This window comes from Fukomys damarensis, unplaced genomic scaffold (genome assembly GCF_012274545.1).
Source record: "Fukomys damarensis isolate Sample0158 unplaced genomic scaffold, DMR_v1.0_HiC HiC_scaffold_8, whole genome shotgun sequence".
In the NCBI taxonomy this organism is placed as follows: Eukaryota; Metazoa; Chordata; class Mammalia; order Rodentia; family Bathyergidae; genus Fukomys; species Fukomys damarensis.
This window is the reverse complement of record NW_022900920.1, coordinates 17,168,206-17,181,229: the sequence shown is the minus strand read 5'-3', so window position 1 is coordinate 17,181,229 and position 13,024 is coordinate 17,168,206.

Sequence of the window (13,024 nt, the reverse complement as noted above, 5' to 3'; positions counted from 1 at the left end):
GACAAGCCTGGTGCCAAGCATCTGTGAGGATCAATTTTTTCAGTTCTTACACAACTCTAAAAGCTAGATACTGCCATTATCTCAATATCATAGGTGTCATAGGTTACGTTACTTGCTATCTTCTTTTCTTTTCTCATTACTGAGACAAAGTACCCAAAAAACACAAGCTAAAGAAGGAAAGGTTCATTTCAGCTCTCAACTTGTAGAGGTTTCAGTCTATAGTCAGCTGGCTCCAAGGTAGGGTGGCATGACAAAGGTGCATCACAAAAGAGAAAGAGTTTATGGTGTGTTAGGCAGAAGGCAGTGAGCAGCAAGCAACAGCAGTCAGCTTGTCTTTCTTTGTTATCTCATGCAGGCTACCAGCCTGTTGGGTAGTGCCACCCAAAACTATGCTAATTCCAGTCAGTAGAATAATTAGTACTATATTTCAGACATCTCTGCAACATTACTAGCAGCCTATAAGTGGCACAAGCTTCTTACCCCTCTACAATTCAGCTATATTTTATTAGGAGCCTGACTGAAGTTTTACTTGACTCAAATGGTCATGTTAGATAGAGTTGGGCAAGTATAGCTACTCCACTAATGGCTACTACTGAGACTTAAATCTTAGTCCCTGAAGTATCAGGGCCTTGCTGAGCTTATTTCTAGCCAACTAAATTCTTTGACTCCAACTGAATTCTTTCACTCTGAATTAACCACTTGTTCTCTTCAGCAGAGATATGCTAGTGCCTTCCTTTCACAGTCCTGCCTGTGATACCCACCATCATCAGGTGTCCTGAAACCTACCCTGCTCCCCTCCTGCCCATACTTGTTATGAATAAATACTGGATGTCCTTATTGCCTTTTGTCTGTGCTGCCCTGAGCAGCTTAGATCAGCCCAAGACCCATCTTTCTCTCTAGTCTTGATTCTGTCTTATGTCTTGTCAGCTTGAATTATTTTATTGCACAGGAAATGAAGACCCACTGTAGGAGTCTTCCATAATGTTCTCTATTACATCATACATCCTTAATCCTGGTATCACATGCACTAGATTCAGCCAGACCTAAACAGCCTTCCCTATGAGCACATGAGGCTTTGGGAAGACATTTAAATTCCAGTCATAACACTTGCCCAAGATGTCATAACCAGTAAGAGGTTCTACTTTAAATCCATCTTGCTTCAAAGCATAGGCTTTAAAACAGCGTGCTATGGCAGGTCTTATAGTTTCTCCTTTAAGACTGACTCCTTTATGGATCCTTCACCTCCTAAGACAAATACCTTTCTCCATCTGGCTGTGAATATAATTGGCAGCAAACAGATCACACACAGTACCTTCAATTGACTTCTCTAGTTCTTTCTCCTTTGCCTTATAAGCACTGTTGTTTCTGGACCATCACTGTAACTCTTAGAAAGATTTACAGATCACCTGATAGTCTTTTCCCAAGGTCCAAAATGAACGGAAATAAAAGAAGGCAAAGTTGTTGTCTAACCCTCTGATAATAACCTATATGAAACATGAATTCAAAGTGAATGCTCATCATGAGCAATTTCAAAAACAGTTTCTGGATGTGGAGTCAACTTGGCATATAACAGTGTCTTCATTATGCTGTGACTTCTTTTTAAAAAATATTAAAAGTCAAAACTCCCATCTCTATCTTAATTTGGGTTGTAAATGGCTCCACTTATTTATCATTGTCTTTACTAATACATCTTTAAGAGTTTTAGTGTCATTTTAGGGACCCAGCTTGTTATTTGGTAGGACTTGTTCTCCCTCCAAAGAAAGACTTCAATTATTTGGGATATGTAAATGTATATGCCTTCATTTTATATTATGAGGAATATTCATGAGTAAGCTATCAATATCCAACCATGATACTTTAGATTTTCTTCTTGGGGAAAATCTGTGCAAGGGTCAGGCATGCAATTAAAATCTTGTCTGCTACTTTTTAAAATATGATCTTTCTTCCCCTCCTGCAAGGAAGACTTCAGATGGAATCCAAGACTCACAAAAGATGAGTCCTCTCAATTTATGTTTTTTTCATTGAGTTTATTGGTACTTTTTATGTATACAGTACAGTTACATTCATCATTGGGATCTTGTACCTTTACATGATGGATCTTGGTTCTCATTTTCCCCCATACCCCTGCCCTCCCTTCATTTCTTTTTTTTATTTTAATTTTTATTTTTACATGTTTTCAGTACATAATGATTGCATTTATCATGGGGAGTTGGTACGTATATATAACACAGCTCAATACTTTTTCCATCTCTTTGCGCTCCCCCCCTCCTCCCTCCCTGCATCTCTTGTTCCTCTAAGGGCTGATGTTCAGCTCTTGTCAAATCCTAAAATGCTATTTCTTAAAGATTTATGATACTTCTGACTAATGTCCCCCCCTTTTTTCCCCAAATCTGGGAGGAGTAAATGAATATTTTCATTTAGAAATGCATTTAGAATGGATAACTGCTTTCATACCAGGCATTTTTTTTGTGTGTGTGAAATCAGATAATAAACAAGGTCTTAAATTCTTTGTTTCCCTCAAGTTTCATGAGTTTAAGAGAATTTCTATGGAGAATTTTGTTTCTTAGGCTACAACTTTAATAACTTCATTAAGGCTCTTGCTTTTTTTCACTGATCCCCAGCTGTGTATATTTGGGTGCAGAATGTAATTTTCTCTGGCCACAGCTAGGAGGAAGCTTCTTAAAACATCCATTTTTTTCTAAAATGTGAAATAAAATCAAGTTTCTTTGAGGGAAATAATGAGCACCTATTGACTTGCTCAAGGGTCTGCTGACTTTTTCTATAAAGGGACAGGTCGTGAATATTTTCATTTTGGAGGCCACAGAGAGAGTCTCTGCTATGGGTCTCAGTTCCACCCAAATAATGTGGAAGCACTTATAGGCAATATTAAATGAGGATCCCTGCAATACTGAGGCTGGCTATATGCCAATAAAATTTTACTTACTCATATTTACTTTTGAATTTCATGTCATGAAATAGTATAACAATTTTGGGTTTTTTCCAACCATTTAACAAGGTGACCACCACTTTTTGCTGAGATTCTAATACAAAAATGCAGTAGGCTGGATTTGGCCTAAGGATCATAGTTTGTTGTTTCCTACTGATTCACTGAGCATCTATCATCTACACTGAACAAAACAGACATAATACTTATTATGGCTTGTGAAGAGAGAAACATGTGGGGAAATGAACAAGGGAATATTCAAGTTTTAGAGAAAGGATAGCTGATATTTAATTATGTCCCAAGCAATGCTTCCAAGAATCTTGAAAACAGTTCTCTGCAATAATTGCTGTCACTAACAATTCAGGAGTAACTGACTCGAGGTTACAAACTATTTCTCAGTCTGTAAAATACAGGGATTTAATATCTCTCAATAGACGCCTATTCAAGAGGGTAAGTTAACATGGAGAGCAGGACATTCATTGTGCTCCATCTCTATTCCTCTTATCATCACAGGTCAACCCACTGGTAAATGATTCATGAGTAACAGCACCAAGGTTTTCTTAGAACTGTACGGTCGCTATGGTGGCCATAAGTCACTGCGTATAGCTAAATCTGGACTTAAATTAGTTAATCAAACACAATTTGAAATTCATTTCCTATTTTGCACTTGCCGTACTTAAGTGTCCAATGGATGGTACTGACAAAGATTTCTTCAACATAAAATTTCTCTCAGGAAGACCTGTAGAATATGAGAATACTTTTCTTCCCTGTGTGGCTGCCTTCAAGCACATTCATCATGAACTATGAATGCTGCAATCTCACCGTCCCTCAGCATATGGTGAAGATGTATTTGAGAATATAAGACAGAAGGTGGTTGTAATAAAGGACAGCAGCAGCATGTGAGGTGGTCCTTGAATCTTCCTTCTTGAGTCTCTACATGAAAATAGATTAAAGAAACTAGACACTAAACAGCAACTCACCGTCAGTCTGTACAAACACCCTAGATGATAAGATATCCTCCAAAAGGCACAACTTACTTTCAACAGGAGCTCAGTGAAAATTGTTTACAAGATCCTTTCTGAAAACTGCACGCGGGCATGAGCTTCAGATCATCAGAACTAGAAGGATTTTTACCTAAAAACTGGTTGTGAACACTAAATATGTAGTTATACATAGAACTAAAATTCAATGAGGCTAGAAAGGAGAGAATACAGTAAGTATGGTCATGAGATACTGTAACACTTAGATATATCATAACTATTTCTAAAGTGTGAGTATAGAGGCAGAGTATGCAACAAATTATTTAACTTTTAAAAATAATCATATGGTAGTTACAGCATTTGTATGGTTGTTATTCAGAAGCCGTTAGGTGTATGTTGTAAAATAAAACAATTAGTGATCTTCTGGTTCTAAGGATTTCATCAGGATTCTGAAATGGAAGGAGATACAAATATAATATATAAGTGGCCCCAATAGTCATGCATTTTAATTAGAAAAATCAACTCACAAGGTAATATATGTTTTAAGTATACACACCTAAACAGGAACATAGGAAAAATAAGCTATTTATGCTTAAAAGCATAGAAACAATGACCTATATACTAGGCCTTGAAATAACATTTCCTATTAGAAGAAATCATGGCTGATCTCAAGTCTGGGGCACAAAAAAATGACAAATAGGCCTGGAGCATATTGTCATATTAGATGCAATGAACATTTTCAAAGACCACTAGGGTCATTTTGAAAGAATTTATCAGTTCATTTAAATAGGCTGCCACATGCCAGAGATAGCGCAACTTTTGCCTCAATAAGGATGATTATTCCAGTGACCTAAAATGAAGGAATATATCCGATTACCTGAATCAATAAAGTTTTAAAAAACTAATTGGTCATGTTTATAGGCTTTCATTATCTTGCATACTAATAAATAAAGGAAAAGAATGATGTAGTTATCCTTCTTTTCCTATAAGAACTGTACCAATGGACAACCAAAACACAGATAAGGGAAAACATCTCTGTATATCACAATTTTGATATCCCACGCAATTAACAGGTTGAGGTATGGTGGATTAAGAGCTGAAACATCACAGAGATAGCTAGGCACTGTCTGCCTCCTGATGAAAGAACATAATACACCTATGGCTCTGCCAGTGGAATAAAATTTGAATCTGATCAAGTCTTTGGATACAGCTACAATTTGCAGGAGACACCTTTAAAAAAAAAGGCATTGTGAGCTGCACAATGAATATTGTACAAAACTGAATCCGTTAGAAGTCAATGGTCAAAAAGCCTGGGATTTTCAACACACGAACAAAGGGAAAAAAAGAAATAATCCTGGATATTAAAAGACATTTTTAATGTAATGAATAATTTTTTAAGTGGCAAGATAAAATTAGTGTCCAGAAATAAAGACTGGGGTGAAAGACCTAAAAAGAACCTACAAGCAACTACTGTAATAATCAGGAAGGAGGGGACTGCTGGAAAAGGCCCAGCGAGCAGCCGCGGGTGGCTGAACATGCTCGATTTCCTGATGTGGCCGCTGTTTCCAAAATATTTGCCTCACAATAATTCACTGAGCTATGTATTTGTATACTTCTCTGGATCTTTCTATTTATTTTTTTAATGTTGAGATAGTTTATTTCAGAGTGACTGGTTTAGCTGATGTCAGAACCAGGGTACTCTGTTTCCTTTGGCTCTAATCAAAACAGGCAAAGCTCAGATTTATATGTCCTGTGGGATCCCCAGGAGATCCTAATGCACAGTCACGGTTAAGAGGCATTAGCTGCATGGTCATTTTTAGTACTGGGCTAGAGGCCTCAGAATCAACAGAGAAGGCTCCAAGAAACTCATTTCCTCACCTGAAAACTTGCTAGAAATATAAATTCTCAGACCCCATTCCATCTACTACTGATCAGAAACTCAAGGAGTGGAATCCAAAGGATTCTGAGGCAAGCTCTTGTTGGAAAACTACTGAACTACCCCAGAGTCTTCTCCAATTTGTCACTGTATGAAGAAAAGAAGTCTGGAAGAAGTACTAGGAGTGGTCGTGCATTTAAATTGAATTCATCCGGTACAGGGAGGTCCCTGGACTGCCTTCACAGGTCAGTGAGAACCACAAGGAATGCAAATATATGCTTGAGCTATTTTTCAAAGTATGACAACCTAGTAGGGCCTCTCTGCCCTGATAAGGAAATATATAAAGATGATGATTATTTCTCTACAGCAGGCTTATTTTCAACTCTAAACTGGTTCCATTACTGAACCATAATGAGTCTTAATGGCCACATCACTGAAATTTATGTGTAGATTTAATATGCAGAAATCATCCACTTTGAAAAACTCAGCAATAATAACAACAGGAAAAAACATAAGTCTGTGCTCATTTGTGTTCTGAGAGTTCCACCCTGTCTGAACCACTTGGGAGGGAAACTCAGTGGTAGCACAGCCCCCACCTCCAGGCTTTCTGGTCTGGGCCAAGAAGGGCATTTCTTTCTTTGCAAATGCTGGGTCTAGTTTTCTATAGCCTTCATCTAGATGTGTGTTAAATAGAAAAGTCTGAGAATTGCTATTGGAAGTCTGGAATTGCATTTGGAATGCTTGGCACTAAAACTGGAAAACTTCATTCCATTCAATTATTTGCAAAAGGAGAGATTTTTAAAGTGATCTCAGAGAAAGAACATAATTGCTCCCTCCAGGGTGGCCTTGGCACTCTGCTGTGATTTGCTAGTGAGGATTAGATACGCTCTGTTGACAATGAACCAGGAGAGCACAGGCTTTGCACTGTTCCTCCAAGTCCAAGAGCTCTGCCTTCATCCATAACATGACAGGAACTCTCCAAAGTCGTAGATCTCCTGCCCTAACCATGGCTCCTGAGCTCCATTTTTTGACAGTGATTTCTGCATAGCATCAAAAAGTCCTGGGTATACGTTACAGAAAAGATCATGTATTGGAGGGGAAGATGACTTTTTCCAGAACCATCCTTATCTCTACTTTTTGGTACCTGGGAATGGGTAGAATGCTAAGACTGCACTCAGGTCTATGGGTACAGAGGTGGACAGAGACATCTCTTCGTGCACTCATCTTGCAGGCAAGTGGAGACAGATGCTGGGAAAGGGCAGCACGCGCTAGGTGGTGGCATACGCCTTTGTTCAGAAAGAATGTGGAATGGAGTTTCTTTTGGGGGGAACCAAAGAGGACCGATTTACACTTGACTCTGAGTAGAGGTGTAGACATAAGGGATTTTGTACAAAGACAGGTGGGAGAAGGGTGGCCCGGAAGGAAAGATTGTCCTTGGCAAAGGTTTGGAAGCAGAGGAAGCATCTGTCCCTCTGGTTCTGTGTGTTTGGATGTAAGCTACAAAGTGGAAGCAGTAAAGACATTGGGTGAGCAGCTCCTATAACTTCAGGGTTGTTTCATCTAGTATAGAAGAGGAGAGCCTTTGAGGAATTTCTAGTAAGAAAATAATACAGATTAATAGTCACTTTCAGTGTTACTATTATTATTTAGTTCTATGGCCCTCTAGGTACTACACTAAGAAATTCAGTTAGGTCTTATGATAACTCTGTGTAGTTGGGCATGGAGGCACATGCCTGTAACCCTAACACTATGGGAGGCTGAGACAAGAGGATTTTAAGTTTGAGCTCAACTTTGGCAACTAAGAGAGATCCTGTCATAAAAAAAAATAAAACAAAATAAAGGATTGGGGAATGTAGCTCAGTATGAAGGCCCTGGGTTTATTTCCTTGTACTGCAAAAGAAATAAATATATTAATTCATTAATTCAAAATTCTATTCTTTCCTTCTTCTACATATGAGGAAATAACTTCAGCAAAAGTAAGCAGCTGCCCAAAGATCACAGCTAAGAAGTAATCAAATCCCGACTGAAAGCCAGGTGGGTTTGGCTCCAAAGGCTAAACCCAAAATCCTTTGGCATTTTGAAATATATACACAGGATGAGTTTGGAGAGCTGCTGGAACTGTCCTATATAATTTAGGGGCAGAACTGAGGCAGAACTGAAGGTTCATTCATGTAACATTTGTCAATAAAAGTATGCCACGTTAAACTATGGAGAAATTACATCAGTAGCACCCATTCATTCATTCTTTCATTTATCCAGTCTGCCAGATGCCAGGTGCTGTGCCAGGTGCTGGAGACTCAATGTGAACAAAGAGGACATAGCTGCCCTCACCGCCCCCTCAAGCTTACCTATTACTTGAGAATGTATCATTGATCAAGCAATCCCACAAATAAAGTTCATGTTAAGAACCATGACCTGTGCTCTGATGTCAAGTTTTTCTGGATTTTTTGAGGGTCATGTAAGGAGATGGGGAGGTGAGCTGGAGTCCATTCTAGTTCAAAGACTTCCCTACAGTAAGATCAGAAGAGTGAGCAGAGGGCTGAGAGCTGGCCTGCTTAGGTAGAGAGGAAAGGACGCTGCCACACACGCCAGTGTGCCATGATGAGAAAGATGACAGCAAACGAGAAACAGAGCTCAAGGTGGTGTAGTTAGAAGGGAGAGGGAAGGGAGAAGTGGAGGTGGAGAGGAGCTGGGAGGCAGGTGGGGGCTGTTCTGCAAGGGCCCAGTAACCTTGTCAGCAACCTGGGTCATTGCATTAAACCACCAGTCGTAACCAACCTGGGTGTACCTTGGTGTCACCTGCCAAGCTTTAAATCACAGAGTCCTGGGTCTTATCTCCAGTGATCTGCTTTTAACTGGTCTTGGGTACTGTCTGGGAACAGGATTTTAGAAGATGTTCAAGTGATTTTTGTGTAAAGACAAGGGAGAGCCAATGGATTAAAATACTGTAGGTACGTATATATCTGCTGATTTCCAGTTGGAAGGTCAGCCATGGAGAACGGAGGGGCAGGATGGGGAAGATGTGTAAGGGACCCCAGGGAGCAGATGATCTGTGTCCCAGCAGCCAGCTGGCCAGGCCCCACGGGGGCATTTCTTCCTCTTTCCTTTCAGTTGGAAGTTTGCAACTGTTAGAAAAAAAAAAAGTTGGGAGGGATAATTTTGCTTCTGCTTTTCTCTATTTATTTAAGAAATATTAAATCTAATTTGCTTTCTTTGGGGAGGGTACCAGGGATCAAATTTGGGAACTTAATGCTTGTGAAGCAGGCAGCGGAACCACTGAGCTAAATCCCCCACCTGCTCGCTTAAGACGTAAAGAAACTGGTTCAAAGTTTGCCATCGGCACAAGGCAGAGCAAGCCTTCTTCCTTGTCCACATGACAGGTTATCTATAGAGCAAGAGGACCGTGGTACCCTACAGCCACATTTATATTCTTAATACTAGATGTTTGGGGTTTATAAACGATTTCTTATGCCATGGGTTCTCGACTCCTCTGCCGAATTCTGTATATCCTACTTTGTCACTAGCATGTTCTCCTAAAGGTTTCTTTTTCTATTTCATTTTAATGAGGTATTTTAGCTGCCAAGAAAAAACACTAAGAGAAAATGTTGTTCCAAGAACACAGTTTTGATTTCAAATGATTACCCATGTGCTTTCTATAACTAATGAGAGTTAAATGGTATATACAAAACGGCACTTCATGTTTTACTCTTGGCCTTGGAAAGAGTTGAAGTCAGCATTTGAAAGCCTGACTTTCCTATTTGTTCTGAATTTGTAATTAATGTAACTTCTTTTTAGCAGGGAAGGGGAAGCCTCAAGGGAGTCTCCCTCCATTTTTTTTCTAAAAATTTCAAATTCTTCAACTGGAGAAATTATTAAAAAAAAAAAAAAAAAAAAAGACAGCCTTTCTCTACCTCCAGGTGTGGAAAAGCAACATAAGTCAGCATCAGCACAGTTTACTGAGCAGTTAGTGTCTGTCACAAAGCTCCCGAGTTTGCATGTCACCCCTTCTCTTATTTAATCCCCATGACAACTCAAGAGAGTAGCATAGTCACTATTCTCATCCTGTAAATGAAGAAGGGAGATGAATTAAAGAGCTTGTCCAAGGTCATACCAATAGCACCCCTGGTGTCTTTTTCTCCAGAGGAGCATAGCACCCCTTTGACCTATGTCTTTGAGAGCAAGTTTATCTCTTGATTAAAAAATAAAGGTCAGGCTAGATCCACCTTCCTTTCTGAAACTTTCCTAGATGACCCAGCCACCGTGACCACACTCTTCTCTGGATGCCCTAACACCTGTCTATAGCTGCGAAAGTGTTTATGATGGGGACTGTGGAATCTTCATTCACACTTTCCACCACTAAATGAATTCCTTGTCTGTGACAGTTAATTTGGTGTCAATTCGAATGGATTAAGAAACATCAATTGGATTAATAGAACATACGTCTAGGTGTGTCTTAGAAGGAAAACCTACCCTGGGGATGTGGGTGGCATTAGCTAATAAGTAGGCTTGTAGCCTGGATGGAATAATAAGGAAAAGAAGTGAAGAAGACCTACCTTTTGCCTCTGCAGGGGAGCTCCAGTCTGCACCTTTGCCTTTGGATATTTGTATCCTGTTCCTTCAGGCTACCAGTGCAGACTTCAGCCTTCCAAAACAGACCCTTTGGCTTCCCAACATGGACTCACACTGAACTCTGCAGAGAGCTCCAGGCCTTCAACTTCTGACTGGATCCTCCAGCTCTCCAGCAGGCAGACATCCCTTTTCCATTCTTCCATCCTTGATTCAATAGGCAGCCATTGCAAAACTACTTGAAAGTCTTAGTATATTTTAAATCCATTCCGTTAGTGAACCCTAACTGATATATTATCTCTGTGTGGCTTCTTTTCCCACCTAGAGTTATTCCTTTGGGAATAACTGGTTTCTTGAGTCTACTTTCTCATGGGGCCTAGTACATTGCTTTCTCCACATGCAAGATAATCAAATTATTGAATTAATTTATAAATGAATGAATGAAAAAAAGCCACTTATCCTGGAAGAAATGATATATACACCTAGGAAAATCTTGTTAGAAGCTAAGGGCAGAGCAGAGGAGGGCATAGTTCACAGGCACAGAGATCACATGCTTCTAACCCTAAGGTTGGCTCTGTTACTTGTCCTTAGCCATAGGCAATGTCAGTCACCTCATCTGCAGAATATGGGTCATAACATAATACCCAGCTCAGAGGATCGTTGTGAATGTCAAATAAGATGTGTTGTGTTAGCTGCTCTTCTCTTGCAGCTGAGACAAAATACCCAACACCAAAGTTAAAGGAGGAAAGGTTTATTTAGTTCACTCACAGTTTGCAGAGACTTTAGTCCATAATCGACCGGCTCCAAGGCAGAGTAGCACATGGCAGAAGGGCAACAGTTCATAGTGGGAGGAAGGCAGCAAAAGCAACCAGGGGCCTCCTCAGAGTCTTTTGGCCCCTTTTATTTTATCCAGACTATTTAAGGTGGGTAGCACTCATACCCTCAATCCTAGTAACTTGAGCCTAGTTTTGAAACATGAATACATTCTAGCATCACACACTGTCAAACTAGCCACCTCTGAAAAAGCCATCTATGCCAGCATGAAATTTTGGGGACATCTAAACACAAGCCATAACATACATGTAAAGCCTGTCATTCCTGGCCTATAGTTACATTCATACAGATTATAGTTATTACTGATAGACCAAGCATCTAAACCATGCTTTATCATTTGCTGTGCTAGTCTGCTTTCCTTTGCTAGGAGAAAGTTCCTGACATACAGAACTTACATTTTTTTTAAAAAAGTTTATCTTGGCTCATAGTTTTAGAGGATTCAGTCCATGGTCCGCTGGGTCCTAGAAACACGCATCATGGCAGAAGGTCATGGTGGAGGAGAGCTAGTCACTCCTGGGAGTCAAGAAGCAGAGCTGATGGGGAAATATCAGAGAGGAAGGGGCCAGGAACTGCATGTAGTCCCCCAGGTTATGCCCCCATGAGCCAGCAAGACATACCTGGAACTATGCTTTACTAATCTCCTAGGTATCTCTCAAGTCAATCACATTGTCAGTCAAGATTAGTCATCATGTTTATTAAGAACTTTATGAGCATCACCTCTTGTGACTATTGATGAATATTTATAAAACACCATGATACTCTAAGTACAAAGTGCTGAATGTGTGGACATGGTCCCTGATGCCACAGAGCTTTTCCTCCAGAAGCAATGAGACCTATAGGAAGATCGTAGAGTTCCCCATTCTCCTGATGCAACAGTAAGGCTAAGGGGCAAGTCTGAGGCTAACCCCTTGGTTCCCAGACACGGCAGCTGTGCGCAGGAGACTCCCATCTTGGCATCCAAGTGGGCTATGATGGCATCATTCTGTGGGCATAGATAGTTTCTAACATGGAAGTGGAGTTCATTTTAAGGAACTTCATGTACATTGGTGTTAACTTAGCTACTGCCATTAGCTATGATTTGTTTGATGTTAAATAAACCTGAACAAACACGACATGGTATAAAATTAAGAATTGTTTGACTCTAATATATTTGCTTTTAATGAGTATTAATGAGTGAATGCCAAATTATAAGAGCAGCAAATGTATTACTTGTACATATTGTACATATATCACGATTGGTAGGAAATTTCAAATGTTGTTATGCCACTTAGGATCCCACTGCTAACATCTTCCCAAGGTTAGCTTTCCATGAAGATGCTGAATATTGATTTATTTTCCCCCTTTTAAATTGTTATTTTAGTAATAAATCATATGCGTTTTCTGTCCTTATTTAGGTCTGATTCATACTGGCCTCTAGTTTTTATGGTTTATATAACTCTATAGATGAAATCTACCCATAGTTTTATTTGATTTTAGGAAATGGCCCCTGGGAAAGAGCTACAAATTTGGGCTGATTTCTTCAGATTCTGCCAATTTGGAGTTTCCTATCTTTCTCCCTAGACTCTGATGAGCAGCTTTCTAACTTCTTCCTGAACAAATCACATACCAGGGCCTTGAAACTATTGATCAATCTCCTTGAGAGAACATTTATTTTAAGCTCTTTGTGGCTCTTTATAAAGAAAGTTGATTCAGGGATAGCTATGTGATCCTAAACGCATGATCATTATAGTCAAAAGGTGATCCAGAAGACTTGAGGCCCTGTCTCTGTTACTTACCATCATGTAGCTATGAGAAAATTCAAAATTCTTTGGCCCTTATTTTCCT